Below are 25,264 nucleotides of genomic sequence, written 5' to 3' on the forward strand. Positions count from 1 at the left end.
TCATGTTGTCAAATCCCATAAAAGCCATTTCTGCAAAACGAACTGGAAAATCTGTTTTGTATTTCAGAAGAGGTGGTGGTTTTAACACAGACAAAGAAGGGATACTTTTGTATTCAGTAACTAACATATAATTCTGGCCTTGAATTCTGCTCCCAGAAAATGGTCCAATAAATTCACATCCAAAATAAGTTCAAGTCCAATGAAGCAGTTCATTATTCATTGGCTATGATATGAAAGAGAAGCTTAATATTTTACTGATGATTCCAAGCCCAATAAAATTTGTTATTTCTAATTCAGGTAAAAAGTCAACTCTCTATTACTTGTGATACTTCTGAATTAGAAGTAATTTCATGTTTGAATTGATGATCATATATAGACATTCCCAGCCCTAATTGTTTCTCTTCACTGATAAATATTATTTTCTTAGCCTATTGAGAAAGAGACTTTCCTAGTTATATACAAAAAATGGTTTCAGAAAAGTGGAAAGTTAGATCACTATGGAAATTATGGCAGGGACTCTCTTTTGTGGGCTATATAATTAGACTGACTATCCCTTGTATAATTGAGGCCTAATAAAAAAGAAGACTCATTTCATAGTCATTGACAACATATGTAGTTTTTTCAGAGCACCAGAGGGTCACAATAACAATCTTTTTTCTTGTAAGAAATGTTGACTCCAGAGAACTGAGGTAAAAGAATCAGATCCTTATAGTGAGACCAGAACTGACGGGTAGAAATCTGACTTCTGTCTTAGTGTTTTATTCCATACATGCAAGACCTACGTTACTTCTACAGATTTTGCTAAAAATCTGCCAGAGGTCTAGTAAAAATCCAGGAACATAAGGTACATGTATCCCACTTCTGCAATGTGCAAATGGTGTCTCAAACTCAGGAAGATGATGACATTTAGGCTACCCAGCCAGGGTGGCTGGAAAAAACAGATCGAAGCATTCCTGAAAAGCTGAGGGAGTTCTCTTTAAAGCCTGCCTACATAGAAATAAAAGATAAACCAGAGTGACACAGAATTGGCAAAGGTAAAATTAAATATAGCTGCAATGCAAAAATAAAGAATTACTATTTTGCTATAACCTTTGTCAAAAAAAAGAATTACTATTGATAGTCAAACACAGTACTTAACAATAAAAAGATTAATAAATGAATTTTTAAAAAATAACAGTAAATACAGGTGGTTAAAAAAGGATAAATAAAAAATTTCAAAAAACATGAAAAAAGTTAACCTCCCAAAGATTGAAAAACTGTGAAACAGCACTGACATGATTTTTTTTTCTCATACCATGCTAGTAAAGATGAAAAGAAATTAAAAACAGTAAATTGAGAGCTGCAAGAGAGATAGGAAATAGGTTGTTGCTAGTACTGCTGATGAGATTTTAAGTTTATAGCATTTTTCCAATCACACAACCTATCCCCAGGGTCAAAATGTACCCCTAGTTTTTGATTCAATAATTCTCTCTCTCTCTGTCTCTCTCTGTCTCTCTCTGTCTCTCTCTCTCTCTCTCTCTGTGTGTGTGTGTGTGTGTGTGTGTGTGTGTGTGTGTGTGTGTGTGTGTGGTTACTGGAGCTTTACTTTTTTTAGATAGAAGGATGGACACAGGGCTGGGAAGACAACGTAATGGTTATGTAAAGAGCTTTCACATTTGAAACTTTAAATTCCCAGGCTCAATCCGCAGCACCACTATAAATCAGAACTGAGCAGTGCTTCGATCAGAGAGAGGAAAAAAGAGGGAGGGAGGGAAAAATGGAAAGAAAGTAAGAAAGATATCACAACAACAACAAAACTTTCATCAGTGTGGTGGAGACAGGACTAGAGTTTGAGCTGTGTGCATGACATAGCAAGTCCACTCCCCTAAGTGAGCTATCTTGTTGTTCCTTGATTTAGCAACTCTTTAGGCAATAGTCACTATTCATTAATGTTTAAAAATACAAAAGGAATTGACAAATTGTGTGAATACCATGTAAAGTACAGCATCATTATCTATAACCTAACTGTAGTCCCTAACTCATTATTCTACTGCAAGAGTTTGAGAAAATGTATATAGTGTGTAGTGAGCACTCTAGTACTCTCATTCTGTGCATTGTTCTTTAACAATGCTTTTTATGTCTTAGGGAAGAATATTATCAATGATGGCAGTTCCTTGAGGTGATGTGTGCTTGACAGGATTATTAAGGACCAGGCTGGGGGACAGTATGGCTGGAGCCTAGTGAGTATAAGAAATGATGGTGATGAGTTTGGAGAGGTTGATGAGGCCACATCACATGTAGGCTTTCAGATCACAGTGTTAACAACCACCTGGCAATTTATAGTTACTAGCTTTCTAACTGTATTTCCCACAAGGATTTCTCTCTTCTAGGACAGGTCTTTTTGATTACGGGTATACCCAAAGCATCTAGGACTATGGTATTTAATATGGGGGCCTCTAGGACACTAAAGAGAGGTAGGGAAAGGCTGAGGGTATGAATCAACCTGTAAATGCCTATGTCTAACTGAGAAACAATTACAGAAGCCAGAACTCCCCCCATCTGCAACCCATAATGATTTTCGGTCCATATTCCCAGGGGGATAAAGAAAAGGGAAACTTCCAATGGAGAGACTGGGATCTGGTAGTAGGAATTGTATGAACTCTACCACTCTTATCCTACAATCTTGTTGACCATTATTAATCACTAACAATAAAGAAAAGAAGTTGAAAACTCAGAAAACACAAAACAGAACTTGGACTGGGTTTGGTGTATTGCAACACAGTAACAAAGTAACAGACTCTGGGAAGAGGGGGAGGGTTCAGGTTCTGGAACATGATGGCAGAAGAGGACCTAGGTGGGAGGATAGAGTGTTATGTGGAAAATTGAGAAGTGTTACACATGTATAAACTACTACATTTTACTGTTGAATGTAAACCACTAATCCCCCTCAATAAAGAAAAATATATAATTGAGGGTTTTTAAAGTCATTGGCTAGGATATTTGATATCATTGTGGCTGGTTTGAACTGTGATTTTTAAATTTCTTTAATAAAATATGTTCATTGTAGGTTGGAATGATAACACATAGCTAGATTGTATTAAATAAAATATATTATTGATTTTTATCTTTTGTATTAAATAATTATTTATTTAGTCTTATGAGGTGCTGGGAAATTGTGCCGATGCAGTCACATCTGCCATGTTGTCCCCTCAGGCTACTGCCAGTTCCAGCGAGAGTTGGGACATTCTCAGAGTGCCTGTTCAGCCATGTTGTGCCCTCAGGGCATTGTCTATATCCCCGCGATATTTGGAATGCTTTGGTTACTCCTCCCCCCTCCCATTCTCACGAGAGTTATTATCCTATCCTGGAGTGCTATGGTTACTCCTCCCCCTTCCCATTCTCATGAAAGCTACTCCTATAAAAGCCCTTCTTCTTCTGTACCTCGTTCTCTTGCCAGCGCTTCACTCTGGTGTTCAGACGCAGGAAAGGTTACTGCGTGAGGCAGCCATTTTCGCTACCTCCACATGGCCCAACCTGCTTCTCTAGCACCCAACTCTGAGGTGCCAGCGCAAATAAAGATTTGTGTTTCCTCTTCGCTCCGGACCCCTCATCTCTCTCTTCTCCACGGCCCACGCACAACAACATCTGGCGCCCATAATGTTCCGCACCCACGCCCCACTGGGTGGCCCAGCCTGAGGTCCCTGAAAGCTGCCAGACACAGGTAAGTGGCATCCGCCCACCTCTGTGGCCCTGCGTTTCCCTCCGCCATGGGAATTTTTTCATTTTATGAGGAGGTGTCCCAGTTATTATCTCCTTCTGCCCTGGGACAGATTCACGCTCTTACAGATGGTTTAATTTTCGCTACCCCTTGGATTTTTATAACTGTGGTCGCCACTTACAAGATATGTACAACGTGGTCTGCCATGAGGATAAGTGACCTTGAGGCTGAGATATGAGAGTTAAAGCACATGTGCTTAAGAATCAGACGCCCTCAGCAATCAGCAGATAGACCCAGAACTTCCGTTCCCACAGACACGTACATGTGTATGGAAGCTCCTCCTCTGACCCCGCCCCCTGCCGTCCAGGGTTCAGCTTCTCCTGAGATACAAGAGTTAAGAGATATGTGCTTACAACCTAAACGCCCTAAGTGATTTTCAGTCAGCACCCAAACTTCTGTCCCTGCAGACACGTGCTCAGTTCCTTCTGCGGCTTCCATGACCCCTTCACCCGCTGTCCCTGCAGACACGTGTTCGGCTCCTTCTGCAGACATGTGTTCGGTTCCTTCTGCTTCTCTGGCCCCACCCCACACTTCCCCTGAGGCTTCCGGTTCTCGAGCCCCTCCTCCTACCGCCCCGGTTTTGGCTTCCCCTGAGGCTTCTGCTTCTCTGACCCCACCCCCTGCTGATATGTAATCATTAAGAGACCTAGTGGCTGAGGTACGGCAGTTAACGGATATTTTTTCAGCATTTAAGGACTTTAAACCATGTGCAGTCCACCCCGAGAGCTCTGTCCCCATATATATGAGTGCAGTTTCCCCTGCGGCCACTACAGCAGTTTCCACGGCACCTTCCACTTCTGTAGCTCCCTCTCCCATGACATCGGACCAAATCCACACCTTCCCGGTAAACGTGGACCCTTCTAAACAAAACCCTCAGCCGTGGCAGCCATACTCCTCTAAAGAAATCACGCCACTCAGGCAAGCTGTCAGGGAGGACGGTCTGCACGCTCCATGGACCAAGTCCGCTTTAAGGAGTTTTTACCACCATCTTAACATGCCACAGGATTGGAAGGACCTGGCTCGTGCTGCACTCCCAGACCCCCTCTACCTACAGTGGAAGGCATGCTTCCGCAATGAGTGCTCTAGACAGTTGCAGGAAAATAGTAACAAACAGGTGGAATGGGATTCTGATGCTTTGTTTGGAGAAGGAGCTTATGAATCTGGAGCTCAGCAGGCAGAAGCCAGGTTTCCAACCGGTTATTTTGAACAGGTACGCATCTGCACAACACAAGCATGGGAAAGGGTGACCCCACCCAATGTAGATTCGTCAGTTCCCCCCATTAACTCTCTTTGCCAAGGCACTGATGAATCATTAGCGAGCTTCATGTCAAGGGTGAAGACAAGCTTAGAGAGAAAGGTTTATAATCCTGACGTCCGCTCACTACTCCTGCGCTCTATTGTCTGGGAAGGCATGATACCACAATTCCGTCAGGCATGCCTTAATCTTTTTTTTTTTTTTTTTTTTTTTTTTTTTTTTTAATTTTTATTTATTTATTCCCTTTGTTGCCCTTGTTGTTTTATTGTTGTAGTTATTATTGTTGTTGATGTTATCATTGTTGGATAGGACAGAGAGAAATGGAGAGAGGAGGGGAAGACAGAGAAGGGGAGAGAGACAGACACCTGCAGACCTGCTTCACCGCCTGTGAAGCGACTCTCCTGCAGGTGGGGAGCCGGGGTTCGAACCGGGATCCTTATGCCGGTCCTTGTGCTTTGCGCCACCTGCGCTTAACCCACTGCGCTACAGCCCGACTCCCGCATGCCTTAATCTTAAACACCTATACCCAGATAATTGGATTTTAGCGACACAGGTAATTATGGGGCACCCGCTATGACACAGGTTTATGCAGTTACCCCACGTAATCACAAAGGGGCCTGCTTTCAGTGCGGTCGCCAAGGACATTGGCGTAACCAATGTCCTGATAAGTTGCGACCATGCCTCCAGTTAGGGAAACCCCGCCTCCAGTTAGAGTGACCATGCCTCCAGTCAGAGCAACCCCGCTTTCAGTCAGGGAGCCAGAGGCCACATACTGTTTGTCCAAGATGTCGTAAGGGGTTTCATTGGAAGAGAGATTGTTGGCCCCAATTTCATAAAGATGGTTCGCTCCTGCATGGTACAAATTCGGGGCCTGAGATTTTGTGGACCACCCCTGTTTTAGAACGTGGTCACCCTTCTATGACAGTAAAGATTGGCAATATTTCTTTTAAATTTTTGATTGACACGGGGGCAGCAAAGGTGATTTTAAGGCGAGAAGAGGTTCCGAAAGATTGGGAATTTATCCCTGGACCCAGTATACATGGAGTAGGAGGGGTGACCCAATCATTTCGCACACGAGACTCGCTCATGTGGGAAGACCCAGAAGGTTCTACTGGACACTTCCGCCCTTTGGTAGCTGATATTAGCACCAACCTACTGGGCAGAGATATTCTGGAATGTCTTGATGTTAGGATATCCACAGATGCCTCTGCAGAGTGTAACACTTGTTCCCGCGAGACCAGGTCTAGTCAGCACCCCCAATACTAAATGCCACTGTTCGTAGCCAAACACCCCGCTTAAGCTGGCTTTCTAATGAGCCTGTCTGGGTGGAACAGTGGCCTTTACCTAGGGATAAACTAGAAATTTTAAAAGAGCTTGTCCGAGAGCAGTTGTTCTTGGGACACATTCACCATTCTCGAAGCCCATGGAATACTCCTGTCTTTGTGATTAAAAAGTGCTCAGGAAAATGGCGCCTCCTCCAAGATCTCCATGCAGTTAATAAAACCATGCAGGTCTGGGGCTCCCCCCAAAGGGGTTTGCCTCTTGCTTCTGCAATTCCCACAGGAATTCCAATAATAGCTATTGATATACAAGATTGTTTTTTCTCTATTCCCTTGCATCCAAAAGATTGTAAACTTTTTGGCTTCTCTGTTCCTTCTATTAATAACGCCAGCCCTGCCAATAGATTTGAATGGGTAGTGCTGCCCCAGGGCATGGCCAATAGTCCTACAATTTGTCAAGAGGCTGTTAAATCTGCCCTTTTTCCATATATCCATAAGGGCCTTAATGTTTTTCATTACATGGATGACATATTAATATGGGGAAAATCAGATACAGATCTCTGTGCCCTACGTGATTTTCTCATTCCTGCATTAAAGAAAAGTGGCCTTAATGTGGCTCCTGAGAAGATACAGCTAATTCCTCCAATATCTTTTTTAGGTTCAGAGATTTCTCTAACGCAAATTCATCTCTTAAAACCTAATGTCACCTTTCCTTCTAACCTTACTCTTGCTTCTTTACAAAGTTTTCTAGGAAATTTAAATTGGCTTAGGCAGTATCTCTATCTGCCTACAAGCTGCCTCCAACCACTGTTTGACCTGTTAAAAGGAAACAAACAGCCCTCCTCAAAAAGTAAGTTAACTCCTGAGGCCTCCTTGGCACTGGAAAGGGTTAACCAGGCCCTCCAGGACACGCACCTTGTTCGATTCTCCCCCTCCTCTCCGGTAAACCTTCTAATCTTCAACTCCACCCCCACAGTAGTAGCGGCATTGTGGCAAGACCATGGGGTTCTTGAGTGGCTTCACATGCCAGTAGGAGGAACTCCAAGACTCCTCACTGAGACAGACGCGTTAGCATTCATGGTTCGCCAAGGGAGAAATAGGTCTGTGCAGGTCTTAGGGAAAGAACCAGATTTAATTATTCTGCCATTTTCTCTCACAGATACAGAGTGGCTCATACGCCATCATTCCCGCTTTTCCATAAGCTTTGCGGGGGTTTCCATGACAATTAGATAACAATTTTCCTTCTAATAAATTGATAGCTTCTTTACCTCTTCTGCCTCTAGCACCTAAACTTTTCTCTCAAGATCCCATTCCTTCTGCTCCTACAGTCTTCATTGATGGTGGAAAAAAGGGAGCTGCCGCCCTTATATATTACCCAGACAAACAACCCCCTAAACCTCTCTTTACTGAGCTTCCTGAAAATTCCCCTCAGTACAAAGAACTTTATGCTGTTTTCCTTGCATTAAAAGCTGTACCAGAATCCTTCAACCTCTTTTCTGACAGTGTGTATACTGTTAAATTACTTCCATGGCTTCCTCATTCTTATGTGAAAATTGATGACAACCCACTTTCCCCTCTCTTGATTCAAATCGCCTCTATGCTCTCTTCTCGAACCCAACCACTATACATTCAGCACCTTCATTCTCACAGCCCTCTTCCTGGTTCCCTGTCCAAAGGGAATGCTGAAGCTGACTGCCTTGCCTCCACAGGAGCTCTCCTAGTCTCTGTCTCTGATCCTGCTGATTTCCATTCTCTAACCCATGTTAATCTTAAAGGCCTTCGAGCTCAATTTCCTGATGTTCCTTTACCAACAGTTAAAACATATCCTAGCTACATGCTCTTCCTGTGCAAGTCTCATAAAAATACCTGCTATTCAGACTCTTGGTGTTAACCCCTGAGGCTTAAAAGCTAATGCTATTTGGCAAATTGATGTCACCCACATACCAAACTTTGGCAAACAAAAATATGTGTTTATCTCAATTGATACCTTTTCTAAATTTATGTGGGCAACAGCTCAGACAGGAGAAAGCTCTAAAAAGCATATAAGCCATATGCTCTCCTGTTTTGCTGTGATGGGCTTACCTCTTCAAATGAAAACTGACAATGGACCTACATTTACCAGCAAACAATTTAAAGATTTTTGTTCCCTCTGGAACATTACTCATACCACAGGCATTCCCTATAATCCACAGGGACAAGGCATTGTCGAGAGGGCCCATCAAACCCTTAAGGCTCAATTAAATAAAGATAAAGGAGGAATGTACCGCCCCCAATATGCAGCTAGCAAAAGCCTTAACTATGTTAAATCTCTTTAATATTTACAATAACTCGGACTTACCTCCTATTATTCTTCACTGGAAAACACCATCTACTCTCCCATCTATTAAGGTCAAATGGAAAGACCCACTTGATAAAATTTGGAAAGGGCCTGCCCCTCTATTGACCATGGGAAGAGGTTTTGCATGCATTTTCCCTCATAATTACTCTAAACCTGTCTGGATTCCTGCCTGCTATGTCCGACAATACCCTCATGATGGCACTGTTATCCCTGAAGAACTAGAAATAATACAAGAGGACTAGCCTCAGGATACATCCCAGGATCCATAATATGACATGGCAGAACCTACAAAAGTTGGCTCACAGAGCCCTCTCTCCTACCCCTTCCCTGAATGTCTTATGTTATGACTGGCCAGTTGTGTTTTGTGAGTGTGTTGAATGACCAAAAATTTTTGTATGACCCATCTGCTCAGAGTACTCTAAATGTTAAAACCATTGCCACTAACATGCGTTAACTCTCTAAGTAACCTGAGTCTGTTTATAGTCCAAAGTCAATTATAGTAAACCTCTAATTTGTTACAAGTTTTTTTTTTTCACATGTAAGTGATTACAGCTATCAAGCCTTCATATGAGGAATTATCTGTCCATATGGTAAGGTATTAAACTGTAAGACGTTCCTCCATATCCAACCTATGTGAATTAACAACATTCACATATTCTTGTACACTTAACTGGTGTATCTTGTCTTGCCACCATAGGCCTGCCTTTGTCAGGCAACAATTTAAAGATGCTTCCCTTTATAACATCACCCATGCCACGGACATCCTTTACTACCCCCAAAGACAAATGGCTGTTCCCCTGGACATCACATCCACTGACTGCTTCCCTTAGACTTAAGATTTGATCCTACCTCTTCATACCAATGGATACATTCCCCCTTCCTTACCTGTCTACCCTTAGTTGTGGGACCCTAGCTTGTTTTACTTCTTCTGCTCACAATAGGTCCTATAATTCTTTTTTTTCAACATTTTAATTTATTTATTAATGAGAAAGAGAGGAGGAAAGAGAAAGAATAAGATATCTTTCTGGTACATGTGCTGCCAGGGATCAAACTTGGGACCTCACGCTTGAGAGTCTAATGCCTTATCCACTTTGACACCTCCCAGACCACGGTCCTATAATTCTTAACAAGCTCATGGCCTTTTTGTGGCAACAGATTGACACCATAAAGATGCAACCTATACAAACTCACTATCATAGGCTGGACATGGCAGAATATTGAGTTGCTATGGAGGATTTGCCCCCCTCCATCAGAATGTCCACCATGTAGAGGGCTGGCTAATCAATGATGGGTAAGAGGAAACTAGCGCTATCCAGTCAACCTAAGACAGGACACCTGGTACTACTGGGCAAAAATGACCAGGTGTTCCAATGACAGGTAAGACGGAAGGCTGATCCCCAACCTAAGACAGGCACAGTCCACCCTGCCATAAAACAAAGTCCACCAAACATCAAAACATGATTTAAGACAGGGGGACATGTGGGGAGCCACATGTGCCCTCAAGGTTGTTATTGGCATGGCCATAGAGTTTATGTTAAAAGATAGTTCCTGGGAATCGGGCGGTGGTGCAGCGGGTTTAGCGCAGGTGGCACTAAGTGCAAGAATTGGCTTGAGGATCCCAGTTTGAGCCCCTGGCTCCTCACCTGCAGGGGAATCACTTCACGGGCAGTGAAGCACGTCTACAGGTGCCTTTCTCTCCCCTTGTTTTCCCCTCCTCTCTCCATTTCTCTCTGTTCTATCCAACAACCACAGTATCAGCAATAACAACAATATAATTACAACAATAAAACAACTAGGGAAACAAAAGGCAAGATACCAAAAAAAAAAAAAAAGGATAAGATAGTTCCCGCTTCCCTACACCTTAGAGTCTTTGTTAAAAGAGAAGTTATTTTTCCCCATGAATAAATAATAATAAATGAATAGGAAAGATACATCCCCCAATACTCAGTTGGCTAAGGCACCAAACCTCTTTTTCTATAAAGCACTCAAATCAGATGCCCTGCTAACCACGAGAAGCAGATTTTTTGTGTTTCTTCCACAGGAATCCCGGAAAAAACCATCTGGACCCCTGCACACCCTGACATCACCCACTAGATGGCATGACTACAATGGCACACCCCACACCCCCCCGAAACCCTAGATGTCACTTGACACGATCTGAAGAACCTGATTCACAGACTCCAAGGACAGAATTTTTTTTACTGCCTGTCTGCCTTTCCTGCTTCTGTTTTGCCTGTCACGTTTTAGCGGTTCCAGCTCACAATCTATAGAAAAGCGAAATTCCAGAGGCTGACCTTCCTCATGCAGCATTTCATCCCCTGCCATTTCTCCCCCTAGTTGCCTACTTTGGACTGAGACTTCTATCGGACTTGCTTATATACTTTTTGGACACTTTAGACAATTTTACAGCAGCTTCCTTCCCTTCATGTTGCTGGTTTTTCATAGACTGACCCTGAGTAGTTCGTAGACTTTACACACTGTTGCCCTGCGCATTAGATAAAAGGAAAGAGGGAGATGCAGAATTTGTGCAGATGCAGTCACATCTGCCATGTTGTCCCCTCAGGCTACTGCTAGTTCCAGCGAGAGTTGAGACATTCTCAGAGTGCCTGTTCAGCCATGTTGTGCCCTCAGGGCATTGTCTATATCCCCGCGATATTTGGAGTGCTTTGGTTACTCCTCCCCCCTCCCATTCTCATGAGAGTTATTATCCTATCCTGGAGTGCTATGGTTACTCCTCCCCCTTCCCATTCTTGTGAAAGCTACTCCTATAAAAGCCCTTCTTCTTCCGCACCTCGCTCTCTTGCCAGTGCTTCACTCCAGTGTTCAGACGCAGGAAAGGTTACTGCGTGAGGCGGCCATTTTCGCTACCTCCACATGGCCCAACCTGCTTCTCTAGCACCCAACTCTGAGGTGCCAGCGCAAATAAAGATTTGTGTTTCCTCTTCACTCCGGACCCCTCCTCTCTCTCTTCTCCGTGGCCTGCGCACAACAACAATGAGGAACAGAGAGATTGAGACCAAGACCAGAATACAATTAACCTCTGGTATATGATGGTGGTGCCGGGGTTAACCTGGGGCTTTTTGCTACTTCCCCAACCTTTACCCATTTCTTTTTTACTTTTAAAAATGTGACTACTATAAAAATGAAATTTTCATGGGGCCTATATTAAGCTATTTATATTAAAAGCACAGATAGGATGAATGAGTGAGCACATTATAACCAGTCACAATGATCTTTGATATGCTCTCTAAAAAACTAAGAGGATTGTGATTAGAAGAAGACTTGTCTCTGATTAATACTTGTCCTAACATTTGTTTTTAGACTCTTATTCTCCCCTGGCTTTCTTTAAGGGGCTTCTTTGAACATTGGTACAAATTTATTTTTCTACAAATAATGACTGCTTAGGACACACACACACACACACACGCACACACACCACATTTGTATTAGACATATAATAAACAGACTTGGATTGACTAGGTCATAGCAACAATTTGGGGATGAGGAGAAAGACTTTCATTCCTGAGGTTCAATCCCCAGTACCACTGTAAGCCAAAGCTGAGCAGTACTCTGATCGGTCTGTCTCTGTCTCTCTCTCTCTCCCTTTCTGTCTCTATTTGTCTAATTAAAAAAAATAAATTAAATGTTTAAAAATTGTAGTTTGTGATTTTAAGGTCCCATATCATAATATTAATGGCCAGTGTCAAAAGTATTTGAGCAATGTCAACACATATTTAATTTATTTAAAAACAAAACACAAGCTAGCATAAAAATATTATCTAAGCACAGGGTAAAACTCAGAAGTAGACAGGTATTTGTAGGGCAATACCCTAGCATACAGACTGTTTTCTTTTATTAGAAACTGCATCCTTCTATGCATCCATAAGTATAAAGGACTGAGTTTCTTTTTTTATTATTTTATTAGTGACTTGATATTGATTTACAGAAGTATAGGATAATAGGGATATAATTCTGCACCTTTCCTACCACCAGAGTTCCATACCCCCACTCATTCCACTGGAAGCTACAATAGTTGTCCCAAAGTCACAGGTATGGATTAACTATTATTTCTATAACTATCTTTCTGTATTTGTATATACTTACCCATTTTTTTTCTATGTCCCTGCCTTCTATTCCTTTCTAAGTCACATCTACATCTATTGCTACTTCCAAATGTCCTTCCTTTCTTTCCTCTTCTCTCTCCTGTTCCTGATGGAGTTGAAGTTTAGATCCCACTGGTCATCTTTTTTTTTTTTAAATTTTTTATTTAAGAAAGGATTAATGAACAAAAACATAAGGTAGGAGGGGTACAACTCCACACAATTCCCACCAACCAATCTCCATAACCCACCCCCTCCCATGATAGCTTTCCCATTCTCTAGCCCTCTGGGAGCATGGACCCAGGGTCGTTGAGGGTTGCAGAAGGTAGAAGGTCTGGCTTTTGTAATTGCTTCCCTGCTGAACATGGGCGTTGACTGGTCGGTCCATACTCCCAGTCTGCCTCTTTCCCTAGTAAGGTGTGTCTTTGGGGAAGCTGAGCTCCAGGACACATTGGTGGGGTCTTCAATCCAGGGAAGCCTGGCCCCACTGGTCATCTTCTACAAACATTTCTTCCCCTTTGAGAGTGTTGAGCAAAAATTTTTTATGGGTGCAGAAAGTGAGAGTTTTAGCGTCTGTAATCTGGACATGGGCACTAGCAGGTCAATCCTTATTCCCAGCCTCTTTCCCTAGTGAGGGTAGGGATCTGGAGAGGTAATGTTCCAGGACATTTTGGTGAGGTCTTCTGCCCAGGGAAGTCAGAATGGAATTATAGTATCATCTGTAACTTGGTGGCTGAAAGGTGATAAGATAGAAAGCAGGACTAAATATTTAATGAACAGGCCTCAAAAAGTAGGAATACAACAGATGAGAATAGGGATCTTGGGGTGGAAAAAAGCTGGGAAGTCTATTTTAGGTATGCTCCTAGGGGTCCATGACTTCTGTAATTTAATTTATATATTTATTCTCTTTTGTTGCCCTTGTTGTTTTATTGTTGTTGTGGTTGTTGGATAGGACAGAGAGAAATGGAGAGAGGAGGGGAAGACAGAGAGGGGGAGAGAAAGTTAGACACCTGCAGACCTGCTTCACCGCCTGTGATCCCCTGCAGGTGGGGACTAGGGGCTCCAACCAGGATCCTTAAGCCTGTCCTTGTGCTTTGCACTGGGTGTGCTTAACCCACTGCACTATCGCCCGACTTTCAACTTCTGTAATTTTTGCCTGAATTTGTTAGCTAACATGCAGGTGAACTAAAAATATTGTCTGGGAAGATAGTATCAGAGAAGAGAATAGAACTAGAAAGATAGATTAGTAGCTCTCAAACTTCAAGGAACTTTATGAATAAAATTAACTGTTTATCGCACCAAACTGACAAGGGCTAGGTTTCTATCTGTACATTTACCTTTGGTGTTCCTATGCATCTGTGTTGGCTTGGCACATATTTATAGAAATCATTTTTCCTTAGCTATAGAAATGTAGATGAGTAAATTTTTAGAATTTATGGGCAACCATAGAAAGTGTTTTCTAAGTGGATGACAGACACTGGGGCTGAATCCTGCTTCAGGCAGTAGCAAGCAAGTTAAACCATCACTGATTGACTTTCATTAACTCTGATTTGTAAGGCTGATAGGCTCAGGCTTGCAGCTGATGGACAGGTTTTTGTCATCCAGCCAAGATAGGAATCCTAGAGAAATGCCAAAGAGAAAAGACAGTGTTGTTCCTCCAAACCCATTGTGCTTTGAACGCTTGCTACTTTGTTTTTTCTGTTTTACATACCCAAGCTGAAATGTTTTTACCAATTATTTTGTCATTCTTTATCAAACTTAGTTTAATCAGACGTTGAGTCTGATCTTTGTGCTTTAGGCTATGGCTGTAAATAGCAATGAAGTGGAAACACTGTTTGTTTTAGAAGCTGGAATGCATTGGTTCAGTAAAGAGAGAGAAGGAATATGAATACATACTCTTTCTGTAGCTCACAGTTTCCTCCAAATACATATCTTACTTGTTTTAGATTTTAAACTATCCACCTTTATGTAAGCTATGAAATCCTCATATGTGACTAACATGCACTTTTCCTTTTGCTGCTAGAATGAGCCATAAGCAAATTTATAAAGCTTATTTATGACATAAACATTTTTTTTCTTCTTCACACAACCAACATTTGATCATTTTCTAGGGTGGACCAAGCCCTTACTTGGTAGGTAATTTTGAAAACCTTGTATTTAAACTTCACAAAAGGTTTGATGATGTATTATTCCTATCTTTAGATAAAAAAAATGCATTTAAAAATCCAAGAACCAGTAAATAATAGTATTAGTTTCTCCAGTTCTAAATGCAGTTGTTTGTCTTAAAAAGGCAATACATGAAGTCTGTGAAATAGCTCACTTGGATAGTGCATTGGACTATGATGTATGTAATACAAATTAAAGTCTAACTGCCACCACACTGAAGTAAGTTTCTGTGTTGTTGTCTCTCTCTGCCTCTCTGCAAAAGTCAGCCAAGAGCAGCGAAGTCTTGGAGATGATCAGAAAAAAAAAATTACAGTTGGAAATAGTCTTTTATACTACAATAATTAAAACATGCTCTTGAATTGAGAAACTATACCCACATACTAACAATTGTAGTGTAGCCTCCTAATAACAAAACAATAATAATAATAACAAAGAAAAATATGCTCTGAAATGGTCAGATAATTTAATTCCTACACCAATATAAAGGCTGGTGAGTTTTAAGTGTACTTAACTTTCTTCGAAATTTTAAAATGTTAAGCTGGGGAGATAGTATAATGGTTATCCAAAAAGATTTTCATGCTTGAGGTACCAAAGGTCTTACGTTCAATTCCCAGCACCACCACAGGCCAGAGCTGAGCAGTGTTCTGGTAAAATAATAATAACAGTAATAATTACTATTATTATTATAATAACGATAATAATTTTGAAATGTTTGAAGATTTTCTAGATCTTTCATTGCCATGTAATCCTATTTAAATACTGTTCTGACCACAGAACATATACTGTTATTTTGGTCTTGGCATTCACTAAGACTGGATTTGTAGCTCAATTTGTGGTGTGTCTTGGTGAATGATGCATTTGGACTTGAGAATAATGCATATTTTGTAGTCTCTGGGTTATATATAAAAGCATATCAGGTAAAACATTGGTTGAATATCTATCTTTTCTAATTTACCTATTTTTACATAATTTATCAAGATAAAAATGTTACAACTCTCACTATATATTTGTCCACTAATATTTTGTTAATTCTTGCTTATATATTTGGAGACATTGTTATTGATTTAACACATTTAATATTGATGTCTTGAACTGATATTAATATCTTTATTAATATGAAGCTTTCTCCATCTATTAGCACTTTCCTTCTCACTGTCTTCTCTGGCTGACACTAATGTAATTTCATGTGTTTAGTGTTTGGCTGATGTACATTTTTTAATTTTTGAAAATTTGGAGTAGTCGTACCTTTATCTGTTAGCCATGCCCTGGTAAATAGTGCATATTTTTAAAAATATTATTTATTTATTTATTCCCTTTTGTTGCCCTTGTTGTTTTATTGTTGTAGTTATTATTGTTGCTACTGCTATTGTCATTGTTAGGGCAGAGAGAAATGGAGAAAGGAGGGGAAGACAGAGTTGGGGAGAGAAAGATAGACAGACACCTGCAGACCTGCTCCATCACCTGTGAAATGACTCCTCTGCAGGTGGAGAGCCAGGGTCTCAAATTGGGATCCTTACTCCAGTCCTTGCACTTTGTGCCACCTGCGCTTAACCCGCTGCACTACTGCCCAACTCCCAAAAGGCGTAGTTAAACCTTGCTTCATTTTTTTTTCTAGCCTGACAATTTTTGCCTTCTATTTTCAGTCTATCTATGTACAACTCAGTTATTAATATATTTAGGTCTAAGTTGAGTATCTGGATATTTACTTTGTTTTTGCCCCCAGCTGCTTTTGATCTCTGTTTCTTTTCCTGCTTGTTTTGGACTAAAATGAGTTTATCTTAATCTTCCACTAGGTCTTCTCTACTTTTGGGTTATGCCTCTTGGTATTATTTTCTGATATTTATTTACATAGATGACCTCCCAGAAACTTCTTCAAGGAAGTTCATCTACGCCGATGACATCTGCTGTGCAACTCAGGCATCAAAGTTCGACATCCTCGAGGAAACACTCACGAAAGACATGTCTCTGATATCTGATTACTGTAAAAAATGGCGACTAATCCCTAGCACTGCTAAAACGGTATCATCTGTTTTCCATCTAGACCATACCTCGGCCTCGCGTGAGCTTAATGTGCAGCTTGGTGATACGAGAATCCGGCATGAAGCCCAGCCAGTGTATCTTGGCGTTACTCTCGATCGCACTCTGTCATTTCACAAACATCTCATAAAAACTGCAGCAAAGGTGGGCACGAGGAATAACATCATTGCAAGACTGGCCAGCTCCTCATGGGGTGCGAGCGCTTCCACACTACGATCATCATCTCTGGCATTATGCTATTCCACTGCAGAATACTGTGCCCCAGTATGGTTCTGTAGCCCCCATGTCCACTTGGTCGATTCGAAATTATATTCCTCCATGAGGATAATTTCTGGAACCATCCGTTCCACCCCAGTTCCATGGCTGCCAGTTCTTAGCAACATCGCCCCGCCAGATATTCGTTGGGATGCGGCATCATCTAAGTTCATTTCCCACGTCTACACTCGACCGGACCTGCCAATATACGTGGATATCTTCGCCCACCCTGTTCAACGCTTGACGTCTCGTCACCCAATCTGGTCCCCTATGCCTACACTGAACTTCTCTGTTCCAGTCTCTTGGAAACAGAGCTGGCAGTCAGCTGAGGTAAAGAACAAACACCTCATCACAGACCCCTGCAAGCGTCAACCCGGCTTTGACCTAGCACGTTATGATTGGGCCCTCCTCAATCGCTATCAAACAGGCCATGGCCGGTGCGCCGCTATGTTCCATCGCTGGGGAGCCAGAGACGACCCGAACTGCCCCTGCGGCTCCAGACAGACTATGACCCACATAGTCAATGACTGCCACCTCTCCAGATTCCAAGGAGGTCTCAAAACTTTACATCAGGCTCAACCTGATGCTGTTGACTGGCTACGGAAGAAGGGCAAATGCTAGAAGAAGAAGATTTTCTGATAATTGCTCTAAATATTAAGATGGGAGATTCTGGGGAAGGAGAGGAAAGGAGGAAGCTGAGGGGGTGGTGTTGGGATCCTGGTGCGGCAGTGTAAAAAAATCTAAGTAGGGAGTGAAAGTGTTTGTTTCCTCCTTCCCTTCTTCTTTCTTAAATTCTGCCCGTGAGTGAGATCATCCCTTATTTATCCTTCTCTTTCTGGCTTATCTCACTTAACATGATCCCTTCAAGTTCCATCCAAGATGAGGAGATGACTTTTTTTTTGTTTTGGCTCCAGAGTGACTGGGGCTCAGTGCCATCACTATGAATCCACTGTTTCTGGTGACCTTTTTTTTTTTTTTTTTTTCCTATTTTTTATTTTGACAAGATAGAGAGAAATTGAAAGGATAAGGGGAGAGAGACAAATGTGCATGGCTAAGTAAAAATGGGTAATCTGTAAAGGTTACATACTAGATGGTTTTATTTATGGAGACATTGGGTCTGGGTCTGGGGAAAGGAATGAGGGGAAGAGAAGTGACATGAATAGATAGCCCAGAGAACTGTCAGATCTATGAACTGCCTAGTATAATACTATAATGTTGGGTATGTGGCATAATACTTTTATATTATGTACATTAGGATGAACACCAAGAATGAGTCTAGTGTAATCTCTGGATATGAGCTGATAATGGTGTGTAAAGGGAATTGAACAAACACAGCACTCCGCTGTGTGATGTTGAGAGTATAGGCTATACATGTGTAGGATAAGAAGATAGATGATTGATGTGCCTTCTACACACTTTTTCTATGAACGGAAATGTTCTTAGAAAAACAAATTCTAGGGGCTGGGTGGTGGCACACTAGGTTATGTGTACATAGTACAGAGTGCAAAGACCCAGGCAAGGATCCTGGTTTGAGCCCCCAGCTCCCCACATGCAGGAGGTTCACTTCATAAGCGATGAAGTAGGCCTGCAGGTGTCTTTCTCTCTCCCTATCTTCCCCTCTCCTCTCAATTTCTCTCTGTAGTACTAAAAAATAAAAAAAAAAATTGAGGGAGTCAGGTGGTAGTGCAGTGGGTTAAGTGCATGTGGCATGAAGCGCAAGGACCGGCGTAAGGATCCCGGTTCAAGCCCCATTGCCCACCTGCAGGGGAGTCACTTCACAAGAGGTGAAGCAGGTCTGCAGGTGTCTATCTTTGTCTCCCCTCTCTGTCTTCCCCTCCTCTCTCCATTTCTCTCTGTCCTATCCAACAATGACAACAGCAACAACAACAATAATAACTACAACAACAAAATAAGAAGGGCAACAAAAGGCAATAAATATTTAAAAAACACTGAAAAAAGTGGCCAAAGGAGCACCGGTTTCATAGGGCAGGCACTGAACCCAATGATAAGACTGGAGGAAAAAAAAAAAAAAGGAAAACAAGTTCTATATTTCTTAAAGAAAGAAACGGCTTTTATCAAGCTGGTAAAACAGCTCATTTGGATACTGCAACTGCTTTGCCATGTTCACAACCCAAGTTCAAGCCTCGTTCTCACACTGAAGAAAACTTCAGTGCTGTAATCCCCCCACCCGTCTCTCTCTCAGCCTTTTTGTCTCTGTTTCTATCTGAAAAAGTCATTCAAGAGCAGTGAAGCCTTGGTGATGACCAAAATAACAAGCAATAAGCAACACTTTTCAGCAAAATAATCAGAATCAAGCCCAGGTGTTCTAGCTTCTTTTTTTGGTTACTAAACTTCACCACTACAAAAAAGTTTGCATCATCCTTTTTTCATAAACAACAAGTATAAAATAATTTCCAGGAGGCCAGACATGGCACCTGGCTAATTGCACACATTACAGTGCACAAGGACCCAGGTTCAGGCCCCTGGTCCCCATCTGCTGCGGGAAAGCTTCACGAGTGGTGAAGTAAAGCTACAGGTGTCTCTCTCCCTCTCCCACCCCTTTAAATTTCTGTCTCTATCCAGCAATACAATAAATATATATATCAAAAAATAAAATAATAATTTACAAATAAAGAGTTATATACGAAAGATCATGAACTCACTACATGTGCACCAAAATAATCATGACTTTTAAAAAAGCATGATTATCAGTATTTTCTTTTATTTGCTAGTCTGATTTTGTCCTCACACTAGTTGTAGCACTGTCATGATTAAAGTCTAAAAAGTGCCAGAAAGGGCAAAACAGCTCACTTGGATAGTGTATTTGCTTTGTCATGCATATGACCTAGGTTTAAACCTGGTTCACACAACACCAGGTGAACGTTTAGTTTTGTGGTGTCTTTCTCTCTGTCTCTGGTTTTCTGTATGAAAAATCAGACTGAAACAGTAAAACTCCAGTGAGGATAAAAAAACAAATAACTTCAGTGCCAGGAGGTAATATTTATGCAATGGAACACTGGAAAAGAATGAACAAATGAATATCCAACTCTAGGCAAAATGGTGAAATACAACCCAGTTTCCAAAGTAGCATTTTTTTCTCTTGTTAATTGCAAAATTTTAGTTGAAAAGGTTTTTCTTTCTTTAAAATATATGATCTTGAGAAAAACTTTGCTGAATTTGAGGGAAGCTTAGTACACTTATCACAGAGCTATGGGTGTTCTAGATAAGGGTCTACTACTTACAGTGGGTTATGAACATCTAAATCTGGGCTGGGGAATCTTTTTATCTATTTATTTATTTATTATTCTTTATTTTTTATTATTTATTTATAAAAAGGAAACTTTGACAAAACCATAGGATAAGAAGGGTACAACTCCACACAATTCCCACCACCAGATCTCCACATCCCATTCCCTCCCCTGATAGTTTTTCTATTCTTTAACCCTCTGGGAGTATGGACCCAAGATCATTGTGGGATGCAGAAGGTGGATGGTCTGGCTTCTGTAACTGCTTCCCCACTGAACATGGGTGTTGACAAGTCAATCCATACTCCGAGCCTGCCTCTCTCTTTCCCTAGTAGGGTGGAGCTCTAGGGAAGCAGAGCTCCAGCACAAGTTGGTGGGGTTGTCTGTCCAGGGAAGTCTGGTCAGCATCTGGAGCCTGGTGGCTGAAAAAAGAGTTAACATACAGAGCCAAACAAATTGTTGACCAATCATGAACCTAAAGGCTAGAATAGTGCAGATGAAGAGTTGGGGGGTCCTCCATTTTGTAGATAGCTAGTAGGCATATTTTAGTTATATGGGGAATCTTTTTATATCCAAGGGCCATTTTGATATTTATAACATCATTACAAGCCATACAAAATTATCAACTTGAAATTAGGACTTAATGTTGTTATTTAAAAAAAAAAAAGCAAATCTAAAATTTATTGAATTTTGAGTTCTGCTTGTGGCAGGGCCAGATGACATGATAAGACCTTATCCTCAGTTGCTTCTCATCCCTGCTCTAAATGCTAGGAACTATTTGTAAATCATTTTATACTCCACATGGAAACTCATTGGCATGCCATTTGAATACTACAAACTTGATAAGTACTTGCTGAGTAGTTAAAATCTGAACCATTAAGCTTCTCCGGCAGAAGAAGGTATTGATATGATTCAGGGCTTTGTATTCTGCCTTGTTATGGACAATTCTGTTGTGGACTAAACCCAAATATCCATTCCCCTCATCTACGCATCCAACCCATATGCTGAAATTCCACTAAATTCTTAGTATTTCAGAATATAACTTTACTTGGGGATTTAGAGACAAGTAGAAAAGTGTTTAAAGATATCCCTAAGTCATAATGAGGTTCTGAGGGGAGAGAATCCAACATAACTGGTCTCCTTTGCAGAGTAAGAAAAGGTCTTGTGAGGACACAGTGGAGAAGTAGGCATCGACAAGAAGCCAAGATGAATGGTTACAGTAGAAACCAACCCTGCCTACAACCTGATTTTGCACTACTAGCCTCAAGAACTGTGAACAGGATATGACTTCTCATCTCCTGACTGATGGTATTTGATGATGGAAGTCCTGGCTGGCTATTATAACTCCTTTAAATGAATAACAGAAAAATTCCACATTACAAATTTCTGTAACATCTTATTTAACCAATAGGTTGATGTTATTTTACATATTTTAGCAAAATGGCAGATGTATTTTCCTGAAATTTAAAGTCATTATTCAGTTGATCTCAAGATTTTTCACCCTTCTTTTATGTATAACTATTTTGCTATTTTCTGGTTCTTTCTTAGAAACTACCGTTTATATATCTGGCAATATACTTACCTAGCTAGGGATTGACTGGTGAGCTTGGCATTATTCACTACAATTCATTGAAAACTGGAACCTGAAAGAAGTCTAACCTTTAGTGTCCCAGATCATCAATATTTCACTGCAATGAATATCTCTCCATCATTATATTTCCCTTCTCTCTCTCACTCCTAGAACTTTGTTAGAGATACTCTCCCAGGTTAGAGCTACAGAGGAAGCAAACACTGATGACATTTTTATCAGTGGGCTCTGACCCAAGCACAACCACAAGCCCTATTTCAGGGAGTCTCATTTTCTCGAACTCCTACTGGAGGTAGGGTGATAATGAACCCAGACACAGATTTTTTCTTTCAACTTTTGCCAGACGTTGTGGCTCCTTAAAGCAGATTACAATGAACTACACAAATTAAGAGACATGATGGAGCCTCCCTTCTTAAAGAAAAAACAGCTTCCAGTCTGAAACTGACCCATAAGTGGTCAAAATCCAATTGTTACATCATCCACAAAGCATGCTACTTAAAATGAAGGAAGTCTATAAAGTAGCAGATCAAAAGTCCCTGACTTCAGATATCACTAAATATTTTAAGAGGATCTGAGAGAATTTCAAAGGGCAACAAAATAAAGTTTTAAGACTCTTTTCCAATCTGTCATCTAAACTTTCTCTTTTAGACAAGCCTTGAACTTTGTTCATCTTACTGTGACTTGCTAGTCATTGTTAAAACCATAGTCACTATGTGTTTGTTGTATTTTTCATATCAATCTGATAAAAAATAGTTAATTTTATTTATTTATAAATATGATTTTCAAAACCATTCCATTTCAATTTTTGTTCTTTTAAAAATACTTTTATTAATGATTTAGTAATAATGAACAAGATTGTAAGATAACAGGGGTACAATTTCACACTGTTCCCAACATCAGAGTTCTGTCTCCAACCTCTTCATTGGAAGCTTCCCTATTTTTTATCCCTTGCTAGGAGTATGGACCAAAATTCTTTATGAGGTGCAGAAGGTGGGAGGCTTCTGTAATTGCTTCTCCACTGAACCTGGACCTTAGCAAGCAAGTCACAGCCTATTCCTATTTTTGTCTAGTGGGGTAGGGCTCTAGAGAGGTGTGGTTCCAGGCCTCATTGGTGAGGTCATCTGTCCAGGGAGGTCAGGATGGTGTCATGGCAGTATTTGCAACAAAAAATTGGTATGATATAAAGTAAATTGTTCAATAAATAGGAACCCAAAGGTGGGAATAGGGCAAATGAAATCAGGGGTCTTCATGTGGGAGGAAGCTAGGAAGTCTTTTTAAAATATGCTCCATGTGACCCCATGACTTACTAATTTTTGCCTGAGCCTGATAGCTAGCAAGCATGCAGGTGAACTAAAAGTATTATCTGGGAAGATGGTGTCAGAGTTGAGAATAGGATGGATAGAAAGCTGGATCAGGACAGAGAGTAGCTCCCAAATATGAGAAGAGTATATAAATACCATTGACTATTAACCTCATCAATCTGGCCTAGGGCCCATATATATTCAATTTAGCACAGGAACCTGTGTAACCTCATAGTCCTTGTCAGTCTAGGCTCACAGTTCATGGTCATGACTAGGAACATTTTAGATTGTACTCATTTCAGGACAAGTATTCTTCAAGTGGCAGAGTAGGCTGACCCAGTCTTCCTTCAAAGAGTGGGGCAGTCCTTACAATTGTTGCTCTACAGGGAAGGCAAGGTCTTAGAGAGGCCCACAAGAGGGCCTGTGATGACATTCCTGATGGAAGTAACCAGTGATGGTAGAGAGGGGGAATCTATTAAAGGTCTAGGCCCATCTTATCAATGTGGGAATCCAAGGATTCCCTGACTAGGACCCTGGATGATAGGGTGGCTTGGAATTGACCAAAAAGGCCATCATAAAACTGTGCCAGTCTCTTGCCCTTATCCAGTTTTTGTAGTCCTTACTTTATCTGATGAGGTTAGACTTAAAGTGGTTGAGAGAAGTGAAATAGGGTTTAAGAGAGGAGAGTGTCTAGGTCAAAGTAGTAAATATTTGATTAGTTACTTTACAGTGTCTTCTTTAGTTCTTTCTACTTGCTTGGTGAATTTATTGAGTCTACAGCAGATTACTGAGTATTTTTGCATATTTTCCCCTAATTTATATCCACATGTACACATGCACCCTGTCCCTTAGGCTCAGTTCTATATCTAGAGTCTGTAACTTTGTTGCAGAATGCACCATTTGAAATGGAACTAGGTAGTCTCATATGTTAGGAAAAGGCTTACCAGATTGTTGGAGTTAGAGGGTTGACCTCTTAGGCTCAGCATCACTGGATACAGTCCGAAATAAACCATGGCTTGGAGGCAGTGATCACATTGATTTAGTTGAGGTCGGCAGAGAGGCATTATTGCAGGGGTAAAGATCAAGAGGAGAAGCATGAATAAATATAAGCAAAGTCCCAGAGGTTCCAGGACTGGGAGAAATACGGATTTTAAAGAGAATAAAGAAGATTTCTTTCTATCTTGAAATTTAAGATGGCAATAGATAATTATTATTATAACCAAGTTATTTGGGATATTAGTTTACTTTTTTAAAAAATCCCATGGTTAGGATTTACTGAACCATAAGAGACTTCACTATGATTTATGTCATTTAATGCTATTTACAAATAACTATATCAGAAATGCTTGCTTCTGATCTACCTGGTCTAAGATTACAGATGATTTGGTATTTCAAAAAAAAGTTATTAGAAATATTTTAACAGTTTGAGCCCAGTGTCTGAATTCATTCAGTCAATAAATTTGAAACCTTACATGCTTCGACTAAAGGAATATATACTCAAACTGAAATCTGTGCATTTAAAGAACTCAAGACATTGTCTATTTCACCTTGACATATTAAATAGTTATTTATAAAACTATAGTTAATAGAAATATAGATTGATACCACACCCAACACCATAAATTTGTGTCCCTCCCTTCCATTCCCCTACAAAGGAACTTAAAATCTGCCCTCTTTCCACCCCCACCACCGGGTTTTCGCTATTACAAACTGTGCTACTATGTACATATGTATGCACATCTTTTGAGATTAGTGTGTTTGACTTCTTAGGATACCTAGGAAAGGAATGGCTGGATCATAAAGAAGGTGTATGTCTAGCCTTGTGAGGGCTCTCCTCACAGGGATTGGATCAATTCACAGTCCCACCAGCCTCTTCAGCATTTGTTGTTGCTATCATTTCTGATGTATACCATTCTCACAGTGGTGAAATGGTATCTCATTG

The 25,264-nt window shown here is 40.8% G+C and overlaps 1 long non-coding RNA gene across 1 annotated transcript; it reads left to right on the plus strand.

Annotated features, from left to right (window-relative positions):
- Nucleotides 1–2,136: 2,136 nt before the first annotated feature.
- On the plus strand, nucleotides 2,137–21,828 carry LOC132533350 (uncharacterized). Its single transcript, XR_009545225.1, has 2 exons — nucleotides 2,137–2,219; nucleotides 21,582–21,828. It is a non-coding gene; the product is annotated as an uncharacterized LOC132533350 (long non-coding RNA).
- The last annotated feature ends 3,436 nt before the right edge of the window (nucleotides 21,829–25,264 follow it).

This window comes from Erinaceus europaeus, chromosome 16, assembly GCF_950295315.1.
Source record: "Erinaceus europaeus chromosome 16, mEriEur2.1, whole genome shotgun sequence".
NCBI lineage: Eukaryota > Metazoa > Chordata > Mammalia > Eulipotyphla > Erinaceidae > Erinaceus > Erinaceus europaeus.